This window comes from Phragmites australis, chromosome 5 (genome assembly GCF_958298935.1).
Source record: "Phragmites australis chromosome 5, lpPhrAust1.1, whole genome shotgun sequence".
In the NCBI taxonomy this organism is placed as follows: domain Eukaryota; kingdom Viridiplantae; phylum Streptophyta; class Magnoliopsida; order Poales; family Poaceae; genus Phragmites; species Phragmites australis.
Window position 1 is genome coordinate 13,811,654 of NC_084925.1, and position 6,908 is coordinate 13,818,561.

Sequence of the window (6,908 nt, forward strand, 5' to 3'; positions counted from 1 at the left end):
ACCGGCACTGAGTATCAGTGCTGACTCTAAGCACAAACTTGCACTGATACTTCAGTGCCATTTGGTAACCATAAGCTGTCACTAATACTCAGTATCAATATTGATTCATGTTACAGACTGACACTAATAAATGTACAATATATAAGAGGTGCAATCTTCTCCCCCAAGCTCGAACAGAACAGAGAGGAGCTCTGTTCTTCTTGGCTACTGCTATTTGCACCCAACCTTGCGCTTGGAGACTTCAAATTTTGGAGGAATCTACGTGCCCAAGGTGCTCCAAGGTTAGTAAGATGATCTACATTTTATTTTTACTTTGATTTACTTGCTAGATTGCTCTAGGTTTGAAAGTATGTGATTGCTCCATGGTGATAAATTTTGGGATGAGCTAGAGCTTCAATGAGTAAAAATTATAATTTTCTCATGGTAGGGTACATAGAGATGATCTACTTTTTATTTGTGATTAGATTTATTTTCTCGATTGCTCTAGATTTGAAAGTATGTGATTATGCAATGGTGATCTAGATCTCCAATTTTCTAGTAGTGATTTAAGAAAAAAAAGGTTAAAATCACCTCTAAATAGATTAAAACCTAGCTCCAAATTTCTTATAGTGAATTATAAAAAAATAAAATCACCTCTAAATAGATCAACATATTTAATATGAATATTGTGCTGTAGGGATGGTACATCCACCCACCAGTTACAAGCGAACATGACATTATTTAGAAGGTGGGTCCTCCGACCCGAGCCAAGTGCTAGAAGGTGATGGACCATCTAACATGGAGCAATCAAGATGCGAGGTAATTCAATAAATTAGTTGTGCATTTTGAAATACTACATGGTTATCAGTTCAATGGTTTTTTAATGATTGCTAAAAATAGTAATCATAAATTTGCAGATGGACTGTACATGGATGTACTAGGCTGACCATCATGGCTCAGAGTTCTTTCATGGTGTGGAGGCTTTTTTAGGGCTGGAGCAACGTACTGGAAGCCAAAAAACAAATGTGATGATCATTATATATGCTGTCAATGCGTTGATTGTAAGAATAAGAAGCAGTTCTCAGGCATAGAGCAGATCCGTACACACTTGTTTTGCAGGGGTTTTAAGCCTGGCTATATCTGCTGGACCGAGCAGGGTGAACATGAGGAGGTTGTGCATGAAAAGCATCTCATAGTCAAAGAAGACAGAAGCAACGATATGATGGCTGATGAAGACATTGATATGTCGATGTTCAAAGATGCTTTTGTCGGCAATGATGATGATGACCTAGACGAAATATTGTGCAATGCAGAGGGATACTTCAGCAATGATAGGCAACATGAAAAATTCCAGCGTATGATAGAGGACTATAAAACACCGATGTTCCCGAGCTGTAAGGAAGAACACAACAAGTTACATGTTGTGCTGACATTGCTGCAAATAAAGTCTAGCAATAGTTGGTCTTATAAGGGCTTCAACAAGTTGTTATAATTCTTGAGGGACTTGCTTTCAAAGAGCAATGAGTTGCCTAAAAACACGTACTACACCAAATAGATTGTTTGCCCTTTGGGGTTGGAAGTAGAGAAAATACATGCACGTCGAAACGACTGCATGCTGTATCACAATGGGGATACAGACTTGAAAGTGTGTCATGTTTGTGATGCATCACGGTACAAGTGCAACATTGATGATATCGATAGCGATGATGTAGGGGAGAAGAGTAAGGATAAAAGACCTATCGCTAAGATGGTTTAGTATTTCCCTATAATCTCCCATTTGAAGCAATTATTTGCTAACAAAATGAATGCTGAGTTGATGCGATAGCATGCTGAAGGATACAAGAAAGACAAAATGCTTAGACACCCTCATTATCAGTGCCAGTTAACCGTGACTATCAGTATCAAGTAATCAGTGTTAGTTCAAAAACCGCCACTGATGATGTTTTGAGCCGATACTGATAACCATTTCTATATTAGTTTGAGACATTCTGTTATAAAATTAATTAGTAAAGGTGTTACAAACTGTAGACTATGTCATCATTTCACATATCTATCTGTTCCCACCTCAAGCGGTGGTTGAAATTGCTATATATTTTTCTTTTCTTATCGATATTTGCGCCTTAATTAGTTTGTAAACACACAGCGCACGAATTTCTTGACTTTCTTCTATAAACTTAGACTGAAGGACATCTAAAAATACACCGAATTCACTGTGAGGTCTCGATCAATCAAACCATTTAATTTGGCTCCATTTCTCCACAAGTTTCTACATCAACACTCAAAGTCGGCTAGTCTATCCTACAATCTGATGTAAGGTCCAAGATCTATGGACACACATGACCGACTGTTCCCATTGTCTATTCCCTGTTTGCATCACTCATTAAATCACACCAAGAAATAATTATTCATCTCTGAAGATAACTCAACAAGGCAACTACTGACTGAGCAAGACTGCAACCTAGCTGATAGTTTGATATACACCACAGTGGTAGATTTAGCAGGTGGCACAGTGGGCTATGGACTACCCTAAGAATTTGGGTCAGGCTAAGACTCATATAGGTGTGTAAGCTTTTTAAGATAAGTTTCATACTTAATTATATTAGTATATTAAATTATGTTAAGTTAGACCATCCTTATCTACAATTCGCCATTGATACACCAACATCTTTGAATTCGTATCTATATCAAGTAATCTCTGAATTCTGATCACACTCAGACTCAGACATGCTTGGCGCCATGTGCGTGTCCTTGTGGGCTTTGGCTACCTCTCTTCTTCTTCTATGGCCTCCACCTTGCTGTCTCCGTCACCGGCGTTAGCAGCGATGATAAATTTGTCTATTCCGGCTTCTCAGGTGCCAACCTCACCCTTGACGGCACAACCACAGTCACCCTGAGGGCCTCCTGGAGCTGACCAACGGCCCAGAGATGCACAAAGGCCACGCATTCCACCCGATGCCGCTGCGCCTCCATGAGTTGCCAGACGGTAGCAGGAAGAAGATCATAGCAATCAGGTCCTTCTCAGCCTCCTTCGTGTTCGGCATCGTCCCAACCACACCCGGCATGGGTGGCCACGGCATCGACTCATCATCGCCCCGACCAAGAACCTCTCCTCAGGGGTAGCTAGCATGTACATGGGCTTCCTCAACAAGATCACCAACGACGGGTGCGCTGGCAGCCACATCTTCGCCATGAAGCTCGACACCATCCAGAGCCACGAGTTCCAGGCACATAGACAACAATCACGTTGGCGTCGACGTCAACAGTGAACAACCTCGCCTCCATCAACGCCACCAGCGCTGGATACTACAAGTCTACGACGATCGGATCGGTGAGTTCAGGAACTTGACCCTGGTCAGCGGCGAGGCTATGCAGGCGTGGATGGACTACGACGGTGATGCCATGCGGATCGACGTGACGTTGGCTCCGATCGGAACAAAGAAGTCGATGAAGCCCCTGGTCTTGGCCAGGCTCGACCTCTCGACGGTGGTCACAGACGAAGCATACGCCGGCTTCTCATCATCGATGGGCACGCAAGCACGCGCCAGTACGTGCTTGGCTGGAGCTTTGGTGTGTGCGGGCCGGCTTTGGCCATCGACATGGTCAAACTGCCCAAGCTACCTTCCAGAAGCTCCAAGTCCCGGTCCAAGACTATGGTGATAACTCTACCGATTGTCTTCGTCGTGATCACTCTCACCATGGTTTCTTGGGTTCTTCTACATATGCGGGGGCGGTACAGGTATGTCGAGTTGCGAGAAGATTGGGAGGTCGAGTTCGGGGTGCACCGACTCTCGTACAAGGATTTGTTTCATGCCACCGATGGATTCAATAACAAGAACTTGCTCGGGATAGGAGGGTTTGGAAGGGTGTACAGGGGGTGCTCCCGACCTCTGGCATGGAGGTTGCAGTGAAGACGGTGTCACATGAATCGAGGCAGGGGATGAAGGAGTTTTTTGCCGAGGTCGCTAGCATTGGCCGTCTCCGGCAACGCAACCTCGTTCGGTTGCTTGGGTACTGTCGACTCAAAGACGAACTTCTTTTGGTCTATGACTATATGCCAAATGATAGTCTTGACAAGTATCTATACGGCCCTGGCGACGAGACTACACTAAATTGGGCTCAGAGGTTTCAGATCATCAAAGGTATCGCATTTGGCTTACTCTACCTTCACGAGGGGTGGGAGCAAGTTGTCATTCACCGAGATGTCAAGGCAAGCAACATTCTCCTCGACAACAAGATGAATGCCCAGTTAGGTGACTTTGTGCCTGTACGACTGTATAAACATGGCGCCGAGCTGCAAACCACAGTTGTAGATGGCACCTTCGGCTAGATAGCACCCGAGCTAGCACTATACGGCAAGGCATACCCTCTAACGATGTCTTTGCCCTCGACGCATTCCTTCTTGCGGTCATATGCTGGCGGAGACCCATGGAGCAGACCATGGATGGCAGTAAACTCATGCTAATCGACTGGGTGTTCGAGCATTGGCGCGACTCGCTCATTGAGGTAGTGGACACCAGGATCCAAGGAGATTATGATGTTGATGAGTTTAGTTTGACGCTGAGGATAGGATTGTTGTAGTGCTCACATCCATTGGCCATGCAAGGCCGAGCATGAGACAGGTCGTGCACTACCTCGCCGGGGATACGCCACTTCCAGAGTTGATGCCAACGCACCTGGCCTGGCTTGAGCATGTTGGCATTGTTGCAAAACCAAGGGTTCCACTACCCATTTTTCATGGACAGTTCATCTCTCACAGGAGGGAGATGAAAATAATGATGTAGTGCGTCACATGAGACCAGTATTTTCTTAGAATTTGTTCTTGTTCAATTCATTAAACAGCATGGATGTACGGAAATAAATACAGAGTTCAAGTCACTTTGCTTGTGTTTTCTTTCCCTTCTCTTTGACAAGTGTATTTCTACTATACATATATATGTGGTGCATTTTTATGATTTATATGTAATTTATACTTGCTATATCTGTAACACCCTAGACACCGCGAAAGCCTGGAATGTGACTACAAACTACTCCACTTGACTTGCCAAAATTATAAAATTTCGGCAGCACCTCCTCTAAAACAAGATAAAGCGGAAGCAACAACAAAGATATAGGGTGCATAAATAAAACCGCACACTAACACATAAGTATCCTAGCAAAAAGAATGCATTAAGGCATTAAATTTTTGACCTCCAACAAAACAAACTAAAACAAGTTTACCAACGCTAAGCAACACTAAGAGCTAAACAACTCCAACACTTGCATTATTATTACAACACCACTACTGCATTAATATGTGTGATTATAACATGTAGAAGTGCTGCTACTCCCATCCCGTCCAAGCAAGCAAGCATCAAGCACCTGGAAAGGTTATTAAGAGGAGTGAGATATAAAATCTCAGCAAGCAAACTGCTTTAACAAGCTATTTAAACTACAAGTTCATTAGACATTGATTTAAAAGAGAGTAACAATAGCATAAAAACAAACCAAGTTAGACATCCAAGATTATCATAAACCTCATCTAAAAAGATTAAACCACATCCTTATATCTTCTGGAGAGGCATTCGCTTCTCAACATCCACTTCAATAATAGGAAATAATTCAATTAAGTATTGCAAAATGCAAATGCAATGCAAATGCATGTCCACTGCCTTTACACCCAACAAGGTGTAAAGCTGCACCGTACCCCTCCTCGGGTAACGTACGGTGCGTACCGGTACAAGTCACGGCCAGCAAACGGCGACATATTACTTCATATGAGGTGCAATGCAAATGAATGCATATGAAACTGTAAATACCACATCACCTCATAGCCTTCATCAACCACATACACCACAATAATAACAATCTTCATGGATATGAGAGCATAAGGCAACATAACCACATATAAACAAGTAATCGTGCCTCACCTCATCAAAACATCAATTAATCAGTTCATATTAAATGGATCATGGTTCTGAACATATAATTTAGGTGGAGGTAGAATGAATAGCAAGTTAAAGCTAGAAGCAAAGCAACCTCTACGTTTACTTGCCTTTTTTTGATACAACCGACAACCTTCAAACACGATCAGGAGCACCACCACCTAGGGCAACCACGAGCAACTTGACAAGAGCTCAGGATTTTCCTCTTTCTTCTCCTCCTTCTCCTTCCCTTCTTCTTCCCTTCTCCCTTTCTCCTCCTCCCTTGCTGCTGGGTGAGAGGGGCACCGGCCCCCTTCTTCCTCCTGCTGATCTCCTCCCCCTTCTTTCTTCTTTTCCCTTCTCTTTCTTCCTTCTACATGCAGTATAGAAAAAGGTGGTGTGGCTGCTGCTGTGGGGAGGGAGAGAGCAGAACTCTAGGGTTAAGAAGAAAAGGATGGTCTCTGTTTTTTTTTTTCTCTTTGAATCTCAAGCGTCCAATTCGCAGCTTCATGTTCCGAAGTCCGAAGATAACATGTGAGTAGTCAAACGGAATCGTTTCGACGAGCCCTACGCATCCGTGGTCTCCGATCGTCCATCCGAGTGACGGGTCAAAAGGTCAACCTTTTGCATCTTCTTTAAAATGTTCGATCAACACTTATTTATATGATTTTTGGGGTATTACAATATCTTAGCCGATTGTCTAAAGACAGGCAGCGACACGGCAAAGTGAAGAGAGATGGAGACCAGATGGCTAGATACAGATCTGAGAAATCAAGTGGAAATATTTCTTAATTTATTTATGATGAGTGATTGAATTATTTATGATGAGTTATTCATAAGATTGTAGTTTTGGTTTGATAAGTTTTAGGTTGCATGAGTATGTTTCTATGCTACAAATATAATCATGTTTGACAAAAGGTGAAAAGGAAATGGAGTTTATATTTTTGTCTCTAAGTATAGAGAAATTGTACTCACTGGATGGTTCGATGTGTAGAAAAGTATATACATCAGATGGTCTGGTCATCAGAG

General features: G+C 42.9%; 1 long non-coding RNA gene and 1 pseudogene across 1 annotated transcript; one reads left to right on the top strand and one right to left on the bottom strand.

The window, feature by feature from the left end:
* Positions 1 to 1,201: 1,201 nt before the first annotated feature.
* LOC133917832 (L-type lectin-domain containing receptor kinase SIT2-like) lies at positions 1,202 to 4,760 on the top strand (annotated as a pseudogene).
* A 385-nt stretch (positions 4,761 to 5,145) lies between these two features.
* Positions 5,146 to 6,491, bottom strand: LOC133917473 (uncharacterized). The gene is made up of 2 exons (XR_009909677.1): positions 5,995 to 6,491; positions 5,146 to 5,337 (listed from the first exon to the last, which is right to left on the bottom strand). It is a non-coding gene; the product is annotated as an uncharacterized LOC133917473 (long non-coding RNA).
* Between the last annotated feature and the right edge of the window lie 417 nt (positions 6,492 to 6,908).